This window comes from Malania oleifera, chromosome 10 (genome assembly GCF_029873635.1).
Source record: "Malania oleifera isolate guangnan ecotype guangnan chromosome 10, ASM2987363v1, whole genome shotgun sequence".
Lineage (NCBI taxonomy): Eukaryota > Viridiplantae > Streptophyta > Magnoliopsida > Santalales > Ximeniaceae > Malania > Malania oleifera.
This window is the reverse complement of record NC_080426.1, coordinates 27,745,984-27,766,892: the sequence shown is the minus strand read 5'-3', so window position 1 is coordinate 27,766,892 and position 20,909 is coordinate 27,745,984. Positions and strand designations below refer to the sequence as shown.

At 38.2% G+C, this 20,909-nt stretch overlaps 1 protein-coding gene across 9 annotated transcripts in view; it reads right to left on the bottom strand.

Annotated features, from left to right (window-relative positions):
• LOC131166435 (uncharacterized) overlaps positions 1–976 on the bottom strand; it is a 28,070-nt gene extending 27,094 nt beyond the window's left edge. For 4 of the 9 annotated variants that reach the window (XM_058124989.1, XM_058124990.1, XM_058124987.1 and 1 more), the window contains exon 1: positions 833–956. The gene's annotated coding sequence lies outside the window, so the exon portion shown is untranslated. Of the gene's footprint in view, positions 1–832 lie in introns of all 9 variants that reach the window. The other 5 variants (XM_058124985.1, XM_058124986.1, XM_058124980.1 and 2 more) reach the window with 3 other exon arrangements.
• Positions 977–20,909: the final 19,933 nt, after the last annotated feature.

Sequence of the window (20,909 nt, the reverse complement as noted above, 5' to 3'; positions counted from 1 at the left end):
TCTAAGTTTTAGATTTCTAAATATTGGTAATTAAACATCATACAACTGTTCGTGTTATCCACACAAGGAAATCCAGCAGCAGAAGCAGATTCAGCCTGCCCAACTCCGCACCCCCAATAAATTTTTTTTAAAAGTCACTATGCAGTCATGACTGAGCATCAGTAATCATATTGAACAGCTCGGCCAGCTATATTTCAGTGTAACACGGACCAAGGACTTCCCACAACATAAGATCCATAATTTGCATCCACCATATTAAGATTGCCTCCCCGTCAGGATGACTAGATCATATTACTCCACAGCATAAGAATAAGACCCATGACAGAAAATGGCATCCTCATGTTTTCTTCTAAGGGCAAAAAAAGTTCGATTAAACCGAACAAGAAAGAGAGAACCCATTAATCACAATCAAAGAAAGCAAGAACGAAGATGAAGGATCCTCCGAAAGGCCAGAAACAAGGAACATCTCACCGCGTAAAAAGAAACCCACATCATAAAAACAACCTCAAATAGAAGTTAATGGATTTCAAAAGACAAAGTCAACAGCTTTTCCTTCCAAAATAAAAGATAATCCCCGACCCAAATCGCAGAAACAGAGCCGCCAGTCAAGGAACGAAAACCCAGTTCACACAACAACCCATTAATGTAAAAACCACCCGCGAAAACCCATAAACCCGAAATAACAACGAGAACAGCGAATAATGGGTTTCGACTCAAAAACTTGAAACAAACGAATCAAAAAACACAAACTGCGCCACAATTAGAGCAGATATCATAAAAAAATCGAACAGGTACTAATAGCTCGAGATACATAGAGAGAATTTCGGCATACCTAGACGCAGATTGCAGGACGCCCGCCACTACGCTCCACTCGCCCTTTCCCTCTCTCTCTCTCTCTCTCATGGACGGGGAGGAAGAGGAAGAAAGGGCCAAAAAGGAGAAGGGGGCGGTCGAACGGCGGAGGACTCCAGCTTTCTACTTTAAAAGTCTGGCAGTGGTGGGCCCGCGTAGACTTACTGAAGATCCCGGGCACGGACGGTCCGGATACGATCTTCGCCTATTGAAATTGTCCATTCACGTGTGGACGCGTGGACTCTCCCAGCCAGCTCAGCTCCACCTCATCGTGTCTCCACGTGTGGATTGCCGAAAAAACCAGAAATATTCGCCGAATTGTCGGACTTAGCCTCACTTGGGTTTGATTGGTCTTTGCGCGGATCCCACTCTTTCTTCATTTTTATTATGAGAAAATATTTGCAATATTGACTAATTTTAAAATGTAACTCATGGAAATGGGCTCAGTTTAGCAGTTTCAAATATTAACATTTTTTTTTATGACGCGAAAACTCCAGCCACCAACGAGTCTTTCAAACCTTCTAATGTGACATCAAAATCACGGATCAGCGTTCTCCCTCAGATCTCGCTGATCAAGATAAAGTTCGAATGCAAACACGGCTTCCGCACATAAGTTTGACACTCGATCAATCCTAAACTCATGACACACATTACATATTTACAAAGAATTGAACATCTGATGCTCTTTCTTACAAGCTAATATCTTTCCACTGGAGCATTCAAATATTAACATTTGATTATATGATTGGTGAATTTTCTTACATTTATATGGAAAAAAAAATAATTACTTTAAAGTTTTTTTTTATTATCTTTCTAGGGTGCTTCGAACCTCACATACGCTGCAGTTGTGTGCATCGGGTTGCCCATTTTTTTGTGCTTCTCTAAAGTCTCCTCAATTTATTACATTTTTTATTTTCCCTAATAATTTGCAATCCCTCCAATAGCTAGAATGTCCAATCTTCTTAATAATACTAACAAATCACCTCATATTATGTGCACAATATATAGAAGCTCAAGTCCGCGGCATCTTAATCCAATTCTCAACTTCACAAAGAGATTGGTAAATGATAAAGTCAAAAAAAAAAAAAGGAGCTAAATCCCATATTTATTAGCGCTCAATTCAAGATATGATATATTTTTTTTGTGCATTTTATATCCTCGCTCAAAATATTGCAATTACAATACCTTATTAGTTTTCGTACTTATTATAAAGTATTTTAATTTTCATTCATATATGGAAGCTTCCTTATTCATTTCTTTTCAAGTAAGAAAAAATGATGAGAGAGGAGGCAAGACCAATTACCAAAATAGATCAAGACCGACATAATAAGGGTATACCATGTGATGAAGTAACATATAAAGTTTAAAGAAGTCGTACCCTATAAATTTTAGATGACTTTTAAAGGTGTAGAACCTTATTTATAAATTTATAAATTACTCCTAATACTTACCTTGTTTTTTAATGTTTTTATTTTATAAAAAAATGGTCCCACTCATAATTTTTTCTTAAATTTTAAATTAAGTTGCATGTAGTTAAAGTAAGCTATAGGTCTTTTAGTGACAAAGATGACACCCACATATTTGCGTGCACACGAAACGAGATAGCACAAGGAAGAAAATGGAAGAAAGAGAGAAAGAGAGAGAGAGAGAGATTGATTGAACGAGGTATACATAAAAACAAACTTGATGTATTGTAAGAGTCATTTGAAGCATACAAACATGTGTTTGGGAGTACGAATTTCATGTTTTGCATTTAAATTTGAATGGACATAGTCAAATTTTAGTACAATTATATGTTGTGTCGAACACCCCACTTGTGTCAAACATCAATACTACAACTATTGCGATTGAATATATAAGAAACTAAAGTAATGCAGAAACTAATAATAAAACAATAAAAAGAACAAAACAAGAAATTAAAGAGGTTCGATATAGAATTACTTACGTCCTCGGGCGCCAACGATCAATCCACTACTTCTTGACAAAGTACAACTTTAAGGTGTGTTTTACAAATTGAGAGTTGAGCTTTTTACATGACTTCAACCTCAAATCCAAAAAACACTTCTCTCCAATGTGGGACAAATAATATAAAAATTCAAAACAATTTTTTATACCAATGTAGAACTATTCTACTAATGTAGGAGAAAAAACAACAAATCTCCACTTCAACAAATTTTTCAGTCACCAACATTTTTTTGGAGTTCCACATCATTGGCGCCTTCCAAAAATATTCAGCCTTGTAAGATATTGATCAAGTTCAAACAATGTTTAAACTTGATTGTTATCACAATCTTGGTCAACATATCTATGGGATTTTCAGTTGTAGCAATCTTTTTAAGAAATATCTTGCCTCCATCAATAATATCCAGCATAAAATGAAACTAATTGTCGATGTGCTTCGTTTGTGTATGGTAGACTTGGTTCTTTGCCAAATGAATAGCACTCTGTCTATCACAAAACACAAAAATGTGCTTCTCAACAACTCCCAAATTTTCAAGTAAACCTTGCAACCAAATAACTTCCTTAACAGCCTCTGAAACTGACATGTACTCTGCTTCTGTTGTAGATAAGGTAGTGGTAGACTGTAAGGTAGACCTCCAACTCATTGGACCATTAACAAATGTAAAAACATATCTAGTAGTTGATTGACGTTAATGCAGATCGCCTGCAAAATCAGAATCCACATATCCAACAATACGTTAATCAATAGTATTATTTTTCTCAAATATTATACCAACATTAATCGTATTCATAATATATCTCAAAATCCATTTCACAGCTTGCCAATGTCCTTTACCTGGATCATGTATATACTTGCTCACCATACTAACGGCTTGCGAAATATCAAGTTTAGTACAAACCATTGCATACATCAGACTACCAACAACACTTGCATAAGGAACCTGTGACATATAATTATGTTCCTCATCTGATTTAGGAGATAAAGTCGCACTAAGTTTGAAATGAGAAGCAAGAGGAGTGCTTACTAGTTTTGACTACTCAAACATGTCAAAACTTTGTACTACCTTCTTCAAATACCGTTTCTAAGACAAACTAACATTTCCTCTCATTCTGTCTCTACGAATCTCCATGCCAAGTATCTTCTTTGCTTCACCAAGATCTTTCATCTCAAACTCTTGATTTAACTGACTTTCCAACTTGTTGATTTCTTCCATATTCTTTGAAGTTATCAATATATCATCAACATATAAGAGTAAATATATAAAAGATCCATTTTGTAGTTTGCAAAAATAAATACAATGATCATGTTTATTTCTGATGTACTCCCAACCCATCATAAACTAATGAAATCGTTTGTACCACTGTATTGGAGACTATTTTAAACCATACAACGATTTACCCAGTTTACATACCCAATTTTAGTTTCCAACAACCTGAAACCCATTTGGCTAAGTCATATAGATCTCCTTTTCCAAATCACCATGTAAAAATGTAGTTTTTACATCGAGTTGAACTAGTTCAAAATCAAATTGTGCTACCAAAACCAACAAAATTCGAATGGAAGAATGTTTAATAATTGGAGAAAATAGCTCATTATAATCTTCTGTGCGTAACCCTTAGCTACCAATCTAGCTTTGAAGCAAATATTATTTGCATCTAAAAATCCTTCTTTCTTTACATAAACTCATTTGCAACCATTTGCTTTCTTACCCTTGGGTAGCTGGGCTAGCTCCCAAGTCTGATTCTGACGAAGAGATTGCATTTGTTCATCCATCACTCTATTCCACTTGTCTGATTCAAAGTTCCCCATTGCTTATTTGAAAGTGTAAGGAGCATTATCATCCACAACTAGAAGTGCATAGGCCACCATATCAGTATACCGAATAGGTTTTCGAATTTCTCGTCTTGGCCTCTGAGAAACAATTGATTCTTGTTACTGTGAAGATTCTCAAATTGAAATATCCTCTTCTTATACACTATTCCCCACCGTAACTAGAGAGTTACCTTGTGTTGTCTCATTTCTTACTGGGTTTTCCAAAATTGTCTCAACCTCCATTTGTTGTTGAGTACTACTGGTTTTCTCTTTAACTCGTGACTCCTTGCAAGTTCATCATTGCAAGTTCATCAAAAGTCACATCCCTGCTTGAAATCTTTTTTTTCATATTTAGACACCAAAGACGGTATCCTTTGACTCCTGCACTTATCCCTAAGAATATTGATTTCTTGGCTATTAGATCCAACTTAGATTCTTTAACATGATAACAAGTCATAGTACCAAATACATGTAAAGAATCATAATCACTAGTAGACTTTCCAGACTATACCTCATAGGGTGTTTTCCCCCTATTGCGGATGATGGTAGACAATTAATAAGATGACACGCATATCTAACAACCTCTACCACCCCATTCTGTTGTGGTGTATCTCAAACTGTGAAGTGTCGAGCAATACAGTCATCTTGACATACCTTCACAAACGAGTCACTCATGTATTCACCACCATTATTTGATCTAAGCCATTTAATCTTTCTGTTAGTTTGAGTTTCAACTAATTTTTTCCACTTAAGGAAAATATCACAATTTCATTTTTATGCTTCATAGAATACACCTAAACTCTTTTGGAAAAAATCATCAACAAAAGTGAAAAAATAATGCATACCACCCAACGAAATCGTTTTTGTGGGCTCCCATACATCTATATGGATGTAGTCTAAAATACCTTCAGTTTGGTGGATTGAAGTGCCAAATTTCACTTTTGTCTGTTTTCCCACAATGCAATGCTCACAAAATTAAAGTTTGCAAACCTTTGCACCCTTTAACAAACCTTACTTAGCTAATTGTTGTAAAGATTTTTCTCCTGCATGTGCTAATCGCATATGTCATAACCTGATTGTATCTGAACCTACATCTTTCTCAGAAATAACAGTTGCTGAGCCAATAACTGTACTACCTTATAAATAATACAAGTTATTTTTCCTTATTCCTTTCATCACCACTATCGCACCTGATTTAATCTTTAAGGTTCCATCTTTCAAAGTGATAGTGAACCCTTTAGATTCTAAGGAACCCAATGAAATCAGATTCTTCTTTAGGCTTGGAACATACCTAACATCAGTCAAGGTCTTAATAGTTCTATCTTGACATTTCAACTGTATTGATCATATTCCAATTGTTTTACAAGTATTATTATTTCCCATAAAAACAACCCCACCATCTAATTCTTCAAAATTAGAAAATCATTCCCTATTAGGACATATGTGATAGAAACAACAAGAATCCAAAATCCACTCACCAAAATAATGTGACGAAGATGTTCCAATAAAAGAAAAATCTAACTCACTTCCATCATCATTGGCTATATTGGCATTAGAATGTGCTTTGCCCTTATTCTTCTACTGTAATTTAGGACAATCTTTCTTCCAATTCCCTTTCTCACGACAAAAGGTGTAGTGACCCGAAGAAAAATAGCATTTTAATAATAAGAGGGAGAGAAAATAGATACAGAAACAGAAAGAGGCCGTAGACTTCGTCGACAAACACAGGGTCTTGTCGACGAAGGTTTTCAGAATTTCATCGACGAACACAGAGTTTCGTCGTCGAGAAAATACCGAGAGGCAGTTTGGGCTGCTTCGAATTTCATCGATGAACACAGGGTCTCGTCGACGAATTTTGTGAAGGGCTCGTCGACGAACACAGGGTCTCGTCGATGAACCTGAACCTATAAATATGGAGAAAACCGAGATTTTGTCATTCTCTCGCCGCTCTCTCTCTCTCTCTCCTACGACTCCCTCTCCCTTCTCTCTTCATTTCCGGCCCCACCGATCGCCGGATCGACAATCCGAAGCTACCATAACGCTCCTGGAGGAGTTCTCTACGAATCTGCTAGAGCGGATCATCGAGAAATCAGATCATCCCAAATTCAGGGTAAGCCCTTTTAGCCACTTTTTTGCCTCATGGCAGTTATAGGAAATAATGTAGGTAAGAAAATACTGATGTTTAGTTTTGGCAAATATTGATTTCAGGGTGTTTTGTAGGAGGCCCTGCGGGTGTTAGACTTGTATTCCCTTGGGGCTTTCCATTAGTCAAGTAAGGGAGATATGTTATGTTAGGAAAGTTATGAATATTATGCAGTTTATTTATTTATGAAAATTATGTATTTTAGTATGGTGTGGCTTATGATTATGTATATAGTACGGGGATATGTTTATGAATTTAGTTTCATGATTTTACAAATTTCAGTATTATGATTATACACATTTCAGTACCATGATTATACGAATTCCAATACCATGATTTTACGATATTTCAGTACCATGATAACACGAGCTCCAGTATTACAAATATGCAGTTCCATGTTATGATTATTCAGATTTCAGTACGATGCGCAATATCATGGTTATTTCAGTACTTCAGAATCATGGTAAATCAGATAGACATGTATATAGAAATATATTATACGATATCAGACCCTGTTGGACTTGCAGCTACAGAGCACGGTACCGTTACTACAGATACTATGTTACTTTATGAGTGCAACCACCTATTCAAATATACGTGGTACGATCGACCACCTAGGCCCTAGAAGAGGTTAGGCTCCCCATCCAGATATGGGTTGAGGAGGGCGGGTCGACTGACGGAGTTCAGTGATTTATTCATGGTTGGCCAGACAGGGTAAATCCCGCCTACAAGCCGCACAACCTCGTCATGAGGGGCATGTCATGACATAGATAGCCACAGGGAATAGTTTCAGTTACTATTATTTACGTATTGATTTACAAAAACAGGGATCCTACTATATACACTAAAAGTATTTTGAATTATAACCATAATACTGATATGTTAAGCAAAAGGGAAAAGAGGTGGTGTGCTCTATTACTTGTACTGTACCTTGGTACTCAATTATTCATGTTTATATGAAACAGATTTCATGATATATAGTAGTTCATTTGCCACACACTAGTAATAGCATATTTCTTTTTACTGAGCGTTGGCTCATCCCAGTGTTGAAACATTTTTCAGGTGATCCAGGTAGGCGAGCAGACCAGGCTCGCAAGTAGAGGGGCGTCTGTAGTGCTCTGTCAGCAAAGTGAGTACAGAGTCGGATTTTTTTTGTATAAACCCTAGCTAGTTTAGCGTATTTTTGGGGAAAAGATGTATTTATATTTTGGGAAAACAGTGATATGTATATAACTCTGGTATTATATTGTATGGATATGTTTATTATGATTTACGCTTCGTACTGCTTAGGTTAATGACGTAGATGGTATATGAGTCTATATATATATATATATATATATATATATATATATATATATATATATATATAAAATCATGATAATTAAGCAGGTCGTTACAAAAGGTGCATTTGTCTTTAGTAGGCCTCCCACGAGATTTACTCCTCCCATGAGATTTACTCCTCCTTCCAAGCATACGACTCTGAGAACGTCCCCTTATTGTTAGTGTTTCTGCTGTTTCCTTATGGACCCTCTAATCTTTCTTTCTACATTCAGTACTAATCAGTGCAGTACAAATAGCATCATAAGTAACTTTATCTTTCCCATACAATAAAGTGGTGGTCATATGATCATAATCATCGGGGAGAGAATTCAGTAACAATATGACTTTATCCTCATCTTTCACCTTTTCATCCAAATTTAACAAATCGACCAAAATTTTATTGAAAGCATTTATGTGGTCATTAATCGAAATACCTGGTTAATATTGGAAGCGAAACAATTTTTTTTCAAATAGAGTCGATTTTCTAGACTCTTGGTCATAAATGTATCTTCCAACGTCATCCACAATTTCTTTACAAATGTCTCCCTCATAACACAATATTTCTTATTTTTAGTGATACATAGATGAATCGTACCACATGCCTGATGATTGATCTTTTCCCAATCTCTGTCACCCATTTCTACTGGTTTATCAACCAAAGCAATATCTAATTATTGCTGATACAAGATGTCCATCACCTCACATTGCCACATACCAAAATTATTGGTACCATCAAATTTTGTCACCTCAAACGAAGCATTAGCTATTGTCTTCGATGATGATGTCGAAGCTGAAGGGGTTGGAGTTCGCGTGGACTGAGTTTCTTCTACTGCTGCACTAGTTTCAACCATCTTCTATATATTCAATAGCAACCAACAAAACAAAAGGCCTATGATGAATAGTACGTACAAACTGTGTCTATTCTATTTTATCTTATGAAATTCCACTTTGACTAGGCCGACCTCCAAGGAGTGATTGAGCCACAATGGTCTTTGAGCACTCGCTTAGACAATATCTTTCTTAGACATCAAACGTGGAATCAAGGATCCTAACAAAGGAACACCTTCGTATCGACACTATTCAACCTAGTTGTGATACCAATTGTTGTGCTAGACACCCCACTTGTGTCAAACATCAATACTACAACTATTGTGATTGAATATATAAGAAACTAAAGTAATGCAAAAACTAATAATAAAACAATAAAAAGAACAAGATAAGAAATTAATGAGGTTTAGTATAGAATTACCTACGTCCTCGGGTGCAAACGATCAATCCACTACTTCTTGACAAAGTACATCTTTGAGGTGTGTTTTACAAATTGAGAGTTTAGCTCTTTATATAGCTTCAACTTCAAGTCCAAAAAACACTTCTCTCCAATGTGAGCAAAATAATACAAAAAATTCAAAACAACTTTTTATACCAATGTGAGACAAAAAACAATCTTATATATTATATTTTGTCCAAATCCACACAAATTCGAATCAAAATACTCTTCCAAACACATGATAAATGTATTTCCTAAAAGTAGATTTTGCCCATCAAATATAAGTTTCAATTCAAGAGATTGATAATGACTGTACTCTGTGGGATTTTAGTAAATGCTTTTTATATATGTGTAAAAATATTATGTGATGACATATATTAGGGATTTTAGTAAATGGGATTTTGTTGTTGGTGTTGTTGTTGACAAAAGCTACAAAAATGGTGTAAAAACATATTAGCTCAAGGTAAATAGGTAAGGTAACTGATGTCATAAAAGAATATAAAGTCCATAGGCATAACGCAAATAAGGAAAAACTAAGAAAAACAAATCACTAAACTATGCAGACATTTGTGACAAAACATTTAGTTATATAAGGTTATCAAATGATAATCAATTGGATCTTGTAATTGATTAGTCAATTGACAAAGATAAATAGTAAAAGCCATAAGCCAAATCCACCCACAAGGCTTGAAAACCAAAGATTTGCACTATTGTCGACACATTAAGATCGTGGTTGGTCTAGATGCCTTAACTCATATGACAATTGAAAGAATAGGGACAAGATTGTGGGTTTTAAAAGTACAACAAATTTACACTAACTTTTTTTTTACCTGTGCTAGTTAGATAGCATAATTGTTATCAATTTCTCAATCAATAAACTAAATTTAAGCCTAATAAATTTGTAGTCTTGGTCTTTGCAATCAAAGCAAGGCTTGGGAGTACTATTATGCATGAGGAGGTATCAATGCCCCTTACACACCCATTCAAGAACAATACCTAATTAGCTTATGATTATCTTTTAAATCCAACTAATCAAGACTTGTGACTCTTCCATATTTATTTAGTATTTCAACCCTTCAAGTATTGAATAATTTAATAATTACAAAGGCCATTATTTATATTAAAAGTTTTGAAAGGATATCATTGTCCTATTTTCAAATTTTGTCATTAGACTAAATTCACATTCTTTTGCAAATTTATTGGGAAATTATACAAAATGTGCAAACAATGCAACAAATTGCTTGATACAATAACCAAGATGACTCAAAGTGACTGAATTAGGCAAATTGTCCGTCATAATAAGACAAGTGAGGTGATAGGTCTAAATAATCTTCCTCGATTCTTCATTATATCATTGGGGTATATTACACACACACACACATGTACGCAAAATGTTAAAACAAGACATAAATGACATATAATGCACATAATGTCCTAAATGTTTAGTCATGCCTCTTTGAACTTTTATTGAAAATTTTAAGGATTTTTATTGGATTTTTCTGATATGGAGACAATATTTATGGCAAAAAAAATGATAATGACAAACACTTAAGAAGATAGAAATACCTTTCAGGATTTCTATCATGTACCTACACAACACATTTACCAACACATGCTTGTATTTCACACAAGTAAGGACATCGCGTATGCATGAACGATCATCATTTCATTGTGCACGCACACACGCACATGCATGAACATGATCATTTATGTGAACTCTCACACACGTGCCTCCCCACACATTCACATTCACATTGATGCATACAAACTCATATGCATGCTCACGTTCCCGCACATTAACATAAGCACTATTTTATAAACACTTATATAATCGCATACATACATGTGCTTATACACATGCATGCAAGCTCATAAACATACATAATAATACATTCATACTCACATTTTTGCATGCATACATGCAAACCCGTGATATGCACACATGCACACACATGCATTCACATACAGTCTTAATTACTCTTTCATGATCATTCACATATGCATGGACTTACAACACACATACACATGCACACATGCATTCATGCACATGCTTTTATATTCACATTTCATGCAGTATCACCACTCAAACAAGCAAAATCACATGCATACCCATATACAAATGCATGTAAACTCACAAACTCATATTATTGGCATGCACATATGGACACCCATGCACACACATTCATATGCATACACACATATATATATGCATGTAAGATTGCATCAATGCATACACTTACACTGCCATGCTTACTTTGCCATGTAGTTGAACTAGACACATAACACATGCATGTATATAAACACCAAAACATTACCATGCACATATGATTAGAAGAGATATATATAAAGACATAAATCCAAAAGGGGAGGGGTGGCTGGTTAGGTGAGGGTTTCCAATGCTAGTGCTATGTGTATTGTCAAGATTATGAGAAGGGCATTAGTGAGAAGAAGATCAAATAGAGAGTGGGAGAGAAGAGAGGGGACGGTGACCGAAGTTTACAGCAAAACAAAGGGGTCTCCTATCTTTTTCTTTAGTTTTTTTGCTTAGAGGAAATGCACAAACTGTGTGTGTGTGTGTGTGTGTGTGTGAGAGAGAGAGAGAGAGAGAGAGAGAGAGAGAGAGAGAGAGAGAGAGAGAGAGAGAGAGAGGAAGGAGAGGAGGGAGTTGGTAGAGGGCGTTGGCTGAACAAACCAACAATAAGGAGGGGGTCTTGATTTTCTTTTTCTCTCTCAGTTTTTTTTTAATAAATGGTATAGGCTAAACAATACACACAAGGAAGGTTTTGGACTAGGATATGAAAGGAGGAATTCGAGTTGATTGCCATGGTCAACGAAGTTCCATCATAAGCAGCTACTAGTTGGTCATTCGCTATAAGGGCTTACATGGGGTGGAGGGAAATGGAAAAAGGAAGCCAGACCTATCTCATTTGGTTATTCACATGATGGAGAGTAAGGTTACAAAGAAACTCAGTGGAGCCAAGCCACAACATGCTTAGGCTTGGCTCGATTCAAGCTAAAAAAGATAGGTTCGAGTTCAACTCAAGATTAAAAATATTGGCTCGACCTTATGTTTGAGCTCGAATCATTTATAGGCTTAAGTATAGGCTTAGGCTCGGTTTGAAATTTTATAAATGACCTAAAATGTTGTGCAAAGTGCTGAATGTCAATGCGCAACAAAAACCACAAATCGAATCGAAATGTGCAATGTAGCAACCAACGATGAACAATACGAAAATAAGCAATCACAAAGAGAATAAAGGAAAGCAAATAATCAAAGACATGAGAATTTATGTGGTTCGGAAAATTGCCTACGTCCATAGGAGCAAGCGACTAATTTTCACTATCAATCGTCAAAGCTTATATCAAGGGTTACAAATATAGTTTATCTATCAACCATATGCATACAGAAATCTTAGAAACTTCCTAAGATACCCCTATAGCAAATCTTGGAGGAAAAACCTCCAAATCTCCCAATATACTGATCGTTCTAATTCAAAATCCGTGATATGTGCCAAACAATACTATCTACAATTTCAGGCAAATCGTCGACAATTTAATACTGATTCTAATTCGAAAGACTAAAAACGTCAATGGTTTCAAGAAAATCGTCAATGGTTTAATACCAAGAGCAAACCGTCGATGAATCGTCGACCTAACCATCAACAGTTTCTTCCTTATTCTTTGCTTCACCATGTTTTCTCAATGCATGCATTCCACTCAATATGAGCCACATATCCAACAATATCCACCTTGGCGAATATTCACCACTTAGGAGAAATATGAAAACATAACCCGCTGCTCCACCTGGGATACTAGATTGGGACCGCCTCCCGTCTAGCACCTGTAGACGTTGATAAAGTCCAAGAAATGCTTATACTTGTCTGTTGTGATAGACTTTGTCAACATATCTGCAGCATTCTCAGATGTGTAAACTTTCTTAAGAAGAAGTTCACCTGAACCAACCAGTTCCCTAATCCTGTGAAACCATACATCAATGTGCTTTGTCCTCGCATGACACACCTGGTTCTTCGCCAAATAGATGACACTCTAACTATCACAATGCAGTAAAACTCCACCTTACTAGATACCTAACTCCTCGACCAATCATGTAAGCCACAACGCTTTCTTGGCACCATAGACCTCCAAAAAATAGGTCCTCCCACAAGGTTAAATATGTATTTTATGGTAGACCTTGTGTCATCCAAGTCTCATGCGTAGCTAACATCCACATATCCTACCATTGATGGATCACTTTGTTGTCTACTAAACATAATGTCATATCTTGTTATACCCCTCAAGTATATGAGAATCTCCATTCCAAGTATCCTCTTGGTTCCACCTAAGTCTTTCATGTCGAACTCTTTACTCAACATATTCTTCAACTCGCTCAGTTATATCCTTCGCAACAATCAACATGTCATCGACATAAAGCAATAGAAATATGAGAGAACCATCCTCAAGACTTCTCACATAGACGCACCAATCATTCTTACACCTCCTATGACTAATATGGATCATGTAGGCGTCAAACAGTGTGTACCACTGCCTTAGAGACTACTTTAGCCCATAAAGTGACTTCTTCAATTTACAAACCAAGTGCTTCTGTCCAAGTTTGCAAAAAACTTCCGATTGTGTCATGTAAATCAGCTCCTCCAAATCACCATGGAGAAACATCATCTTTACGTCTTTTTGCTCTAGATGCATGTCGTATTGCGCCACTAGTCCTAACACTACCTTGATGGAAGTGTGTTTGACCACAGGGGATAAGATTTCATTATAATCAACTCTCTTTATTTTTGAGTATCCTTTCGCTACCAACCAAGCCTAGAACTTCTCTCTCTCTCATATTCTGAAATTGTTTCTTTCTTCATGTACACCTACTTGCATCCAATCGCCCTTTTCCCTACTGGAAGCTCCACCAAATCTCACGTCTAGTTCTTATGCAGTGATTCAATCTCCTCCACCATAACACCCATCCAACTACCTTTATCCTAGTTGTGCACTGCCTTATGAAAAGTAATAGGATCCCCGCTGCTAGTGATAAGTGAATAAGACACCAGATTGTCAAATCCGTACCTGGGGGTGGCCTAATGATGCGTCTGGGTTTATTTATAGCTATGCTGTGATGCTATTAGTCTCCCAAGTTAGAGCTCCCTACATTCTAAACATCATCATCTCTGCTCTGAGTCTCAACTCCACCCATACTACCTGCTGATCTCTCGAGCTAAAACTCCCTGTATTTCTGGCCCAAGTCTTCAACTCCACTTGTACAACATGTTTGTTACTACTGTAGTTTTCTAGCACCTATTTCTCTTCATTTTCCCGAGTATGCTGAAATATGATTTTCTCATCAAAAACCACGTCTCTACTGATCACAGCCTTGTTAGCCACCAAATCCCACAACTTGAACCCTTTCATCCCTTTCTAATATCCCAGAAAGATGCATCGTCTAGACTTCGCCTCAAACTTTGATCTCTCCTCACCAGGAATATGCACATAGGTAGGACACCCAAATACTCTTAAGCCGAAGTAGTCTTCCTCGTTACCTGTCCACACCTCCTTAGTAATATTCCCATCTTGTGATGCCCTTGGTGATTTGTTAACCAAAAAACAAGTCATATTCACAGCCTCAACCCATAAATTCTTAGCGAGCCCAGCATTCAACCTAAGACACTGAGCCCTTTCAGCTAGTATTCGGTTCATCCTTTCTGCCACCCCATTTTGTTGTGGCGTCTTGTGTACTATAAAATGTCTCATTATTCTATGCTGCTCGCACAACTCTTTAAAGCTTGAGTTTGTGTACTTAGTGCCATTGTCTAACCTAAGGCACTTAATATTTCTCCCGATTTGATTTTCCACCTCAACTTTCCACAATTTAAACTCGGCAAACGTCTTTGACTTGTGCCGCATGAAGTATACCTAGACCTTTCGTGAGTACTCATAAATAAAACTCATGAAGTACATATATCCCCATCATGATGCTACTCTCACTCGCCCCCAAACATCTAAATGAATGTAGTTTAGTATTCCCTCCGTCTTGTACGTGGCTGTCATGAACTGAACCCTATTCTACTTCCTAAGAACACAGTACTTGTAAAAATCCAGCTTGCATGATTTGACCCCCTTCAAAAGATTTATCTTATAAAGCTCCTTCATTCCACACTCACCTATATGTCCTAACCGCATATGCCACAAAACTGTACCTAGCAATGTATAGATATTCCCTAGTACTTTCAGCCCCTTCATCACAATCAGAACACCCTTGCTTGCCTTCATTACCCCACTTTTACACTTGTAACTAAACCCGTTATAGTCTAAAGTGTCTAATGAAATCAAATTCTTTCTTAACTCCAGTATGTGTCTAACATCACATAATGTCCACACCACACCATCATGCATCTTGATTTTGATGTTTCCTATTCAGACAACTTTGCAGGCAGCATTGTTTCCCATCAAAACATAACTAGAATTCACCAATCTGTAAGTGGTGAAGTCTTTGTTGGGCATCATATTATTAGAGCATATCCAGTCTAAGATCCAAGAATCTGTGAACTCATCTGAACTAGATGAAATCGAGAGCATATCGCCATCTCCGCTCCCAAAGTCTCCTTCTTCCATTACATTCGTCGTGTTTGATGAACCTTATTTGTTTTCAGCATTCCCTTTCTTTCTTTCTAAACAATCCAATTTTATGTGCCCATTTTTCCCATATTTAAAACACTGTATGTCCTTTCTCTTCTAAGAATTGGATCGAGCCTTATTGTTAATCGGTCCACCCCGAAACTTGCTTCTCCCACGATCCTTATTACCCTTCACCAACACCTTTCACCTTGAGAATTCTCGTCACTGACCTTCTTCCTTTCATGGAAACTCAATAGGGCACTCATGATATCCTCCAACTCCAGAGTATTTTTCCCTCATGTCAAAGTCATAACCAGAATCTCATACGTAGGAGACGTAGGTAGGGAATTAAGCAACATCAATGCTTTGTCTTCGTCCTCAAACTTCACATCAACCCACTTCAGATCACTATTGATTTGATTAAATACATTTATGTGTTGATTCAAGTCTGAACCCTCTGCCATCTTAAGACCATAGAGTTTTTTCCTAAGATACAACTTATTTGTCAATGAATCTGACATATACTGGCTCTCCAATTTCAACCAAACTTCCGTCGGCGATTCCTCATCCATGACGTGATACATTACATCATCGGCCAAACAAATCCTGATAATAGTCATGGCCTTAGCTTCCAATGCCTTCAAAATAATGTCTTTTATGCATTCCGGCTGTTTTTCGTATAGTGCCTTAACCGTATGTTGTTGCATCAACAAGTCCTTAACCCTCCTTTGCCAAAGTTAGAAGTTTCTCGTTCCATCGAACTTAACAACATCGAACTTTACCAAAGAAATCCCAGCCATTGCAATCAATAGCTATGATACCAATTTTGTAAGAACCCAAACCGTGATATATGGACTTAATTAATTAAGAGAAGGGTAAAGTGGTAAATTAGCAGGCTTCGTCAACAAAGGCTTTGTGTTGCTCGGTGATGAAGTTCAGGGGCTCATCAATGAGGAGAAGCCGAGAGGTTTCGGGAAATCGGGAATTTCAGGCTCATCAATGAGGCTACCATCTCATCGATGAAGTGTCTTTAGTACCTCATCGATGAAGATGCCATCTCGTCGATGAGGACGGCCGAGTCAAAGGGCTATAAATATCAGTTTTCATTACTTCTCAGCTAAGAAATCTCAAAATCTCTCTTTATCTCTCTAAAACGTGAATGGGCACTCCCTCTCTCTAGATTTCTTTGTCGTTCGTTGTGGGAATCGTTGATCCAATGTTACCATAAGGATTAGGGAAGGATTCTCTACAAGTTCTACGGGTCGGATCTTTGTTCCGAGCACTTTTGAGTTTTGGCTCGAAATTGAGGTAAGGCTTGGTTTTCAATTTTGATCTGGTAGTTATGTAAGGAATAGGATTGTGAGTATCTTATATATTGTGCTTTGTAGATTTTGGGAACTCGATTCGTTGTTTAGGGGCCGTAGAGTTCGGGATTGACCATTAGGGGAAAGGTAAGAGGATTCAGTTTATGTCAGTTATTTTTTAAATCGGACTCGGTGGAACTGTGGTCCACAGTCCTGTGTGCGTTTTGGTTACTCATTTAAGGGGATCTAACGAGTAAAACTATGGGTTTTTCATAATTACAGTTTTAGGAAAAGGGGGCGACGAGCTGCATCCCTAGTTTTGTTGGAAAATCATAAATATATTGTGATATATATTGTGTAATAGGGACGGCTGTGCCTTGACTCGTTTAAACTGTATGTGTTTGGAAAACCATGATTTTAGATTACCAAATGGGTGTGATTTGTTTGGTTATATGAGCATGCATGGTTGTGTTTTGTTGAAATGCAATAGGAACTGGGTTTCGAATTGTTCTAGGTATTGAAAGAGTGTCCGGATCTATATCCAAGGACGTATGAAATCACTGGCCATGTTTGGTAAGAGTGTTCGACTCTATATCCAAGGGTGTGAGCCTTACCGGTTGATCACCGAAGGGTGTGGATCCACCAGTTTGTACTGGTACGATGCCATGGGAGTCTGGGACTAGCCATGTGCCGGGGACATTGTGTAATGCAAGTCGGCTTCGGGCCAAAGGGTGTGACGACACTGGGTTGCTTGATCCTGTGTGTGTGCATGTATGCACTGTACTGGAACTATTTTGTGAAAATACTGGAATTGCATTTAACTATGTATGTTTTGTGTATCATGATAACACTCATATGCCACACACCGATATAACTTGTATTTGCCCTTACTAAGAGGTGTCTCACCCCTGTTGTACGTACATATTTTTCAGATCCTTCGAGTAATCAAAACTAGAGTCCTTTAAGTTGGGAGCGTAGTGGTCGGTCTACTGCGAGAGGTACTTGGGTAAGTACTAGGACTGTATTGAGTGGTCTTTTGTGGTTTTAGATGACACCCGGGTTGTGTTTTGTATTATGGACTTGGATTTCCTTTTGTATAGACTCTGGTATGGTACTGGATGTGTATAGAAAGACCATTTTTCGCTGCGTATATTCCATTGTATATGAATGTGTATAGGGTGCCTGGGAACCCCACGGGGTCGGACCCTTATTCATTGTCTTGTGTATGGATGTTTTGTATGGAACAGGGACAAGTTAGGTTACTAATTCACCCCTGGGACCCATTACCTGGTTCGGGGTGTGACAGTTTGGTATCAGAGCTAACCAGGTTGTTAAGTCTTGTAGATTTGGTTTGGCATACCTGTGTGTACATACCATAGTATAGGATGTTGGAAATGGGTAGAGTAGGTCGAGGGTTGTTTTGTTGCTAGATAGGGACTCATTGGCAGTGTGCTGTATTTTTCCTGGAATGACGATTTAAGTAAAATCATGGTAAGCCATTGATGATATTCGTGTCAGTGTGATAGGACAAACCTGGACCCGTGAGGTGGTAGTTAACATGTTTAGTCATAGATGACTGTGTTAATGGTACGTGTTGTGGGAGTACTAATAGGTTTCTATCATTTATTTTCAGAATGGAGCCCAAGGATAATAATTTGGAAATTGAGGGTTGGCGAGGTAGGTAATGCAGGAGATCGGGCGGAGTGTTAGGAGACGCGAACTTTCTCCTACGGTTGCGAGGTGCACCATTGAGAGGTTCACACGCATGCATCCTACGATGTTCTCAAGAGGTCCCGACCCGATGATAGTAGATTACTAGGTTGAGAAGATTGAGAGGATTATGGAGGTCTTACACTGCACAAATAGGCAGAGAGTCCTCTATGCTACCTTCTAACTGTTTGGAGAGGCAGGGCGATGGTGGACTGCAGTGAGTCTGCTGGAGAAGCAGAGAGCTGGTCCCATGGAGATAACGTGGAGTCGTTTCAAGGAGTTTTTCTTTGAAAGATACCTCCTGGATTCCATACGCGATGCTAAGGAGGATGAATTTTCTGCTCTAACTCAGGGAAATATAACGGTGCAGGGGTATGCGGCTCGGTATATAAAGCTATCTCAGTTTGCATTGTGTTTGATCTCAAATGAGTACGAGAAGACTCGGAGGTTCGAGAAGGGCTTGAGGAAGGATATCCGCAGATTAGTGGGGATGCTTCAGATTCATGAGTTTTCGGTCTTGGTAGATAAGGCTACGGTGATCGAAATTGGCATCTGAGAGGATAAGGTGGATCAGGAGCCAAAGAAGAGGCTAGTACCTTCTGGTTCTCAGTTTGGATCTCATCAGGGATCATGGAGGAGGAAGAACAGGGGCTCAGGTTACCACCAGAATACCTAGCATTAGAGTTCTCAGATGAGCCAGTCGGGTGATCTTTGTACCAGGTGCCACAGATGGCATAGCGGTGATTGCCAGTCGTTTGGGGGTAACTACTACAACTGTGGCCAGTCAGGTCACATGACTCGGGATTGTCATGCGCCAAAAAGGGGTACACTTTCTTCGAGTCAGAATTAGGGAAGTAATAAGGTATCCCAGAGAACATATCAGGCGAACACAACTCCGGCGAGGGTGTACTCGCTTACTCCAGCGCATGATGAGCATATCTGGAATATGGTGACAGGTACTATGATGATACTTTTAAATAGAGTTGTGGTTTTATTTGATTCGAGTGCTACCCACTCCTTTATATCTATTAATTTTGTGAAAATGTGTGGGGTGGAGACCCAAGTCATGGATGAAGGCTTGTCTGTAGCTACACCATCTAGAAGTGTATCATTTTGTAGGAGGATGTTAGAAGACTGCCCAGTGGTAATTCAGGGGAGGTTTCTACCGGCGAATCTTGTGGTGTATGATATGTCGGGGTTTGATGTCATACTGGGGATGGATTGGTTGTTCTCCAGTTATGTTGTGATCGACTGTCATAGGAGGTGGTGGTGTTCAGACCTCCTAGGGAGCAAAAGTATGAGTTTGTAGGATCGTGTGTGTGTTCGACACCACAGGTTCTATCGGCACTACAAGCGAGGAGGTTACTTTTGGACGAATGTCAAGGGTACCTAACTTGCATAAGAGAACCGCCGCGGGATGAGTTGAGGCTCGAGGATATTTGGGTGTTCAGCGAGTTCCCGGATGTGTTTCCAGAAGATTTACCCGGTTTACCTCCGAATTGTGAGGTGGAGTTCGCGATAAAGTTGCTGTCTGGCAGGGCACCGATCTCTAAAGCTTCGTACCAGATGGTTCCAGCGGAACTTCAGAAGTTGAAGGAGCAGTTGCAGGAATTACTGGAAAGGGCTTCAGTCGACCTAGTGTTTCGCCTTGGGGAGCTCCAGTTTTATTTGTGAAGAAGAAGGACGAGTTGATGCGTATGTGCATTGATTACCGTGAGATCAATAAGGTGACTGTGAAGAACCGTTACCCTTTGCCTCGTATCGATGATCTCTTTGATCAGTTGCAGGGAACATAGGTCTTTTCGAAGATCAACCTACGGGCAAGGTAACATGAGATGAGGGTTAGATCTGAGGATGAGGCGAAGACTACTTTCCGAACTAGATATGGTCACTACAAGTTTTTAGTCATGCCTTTTG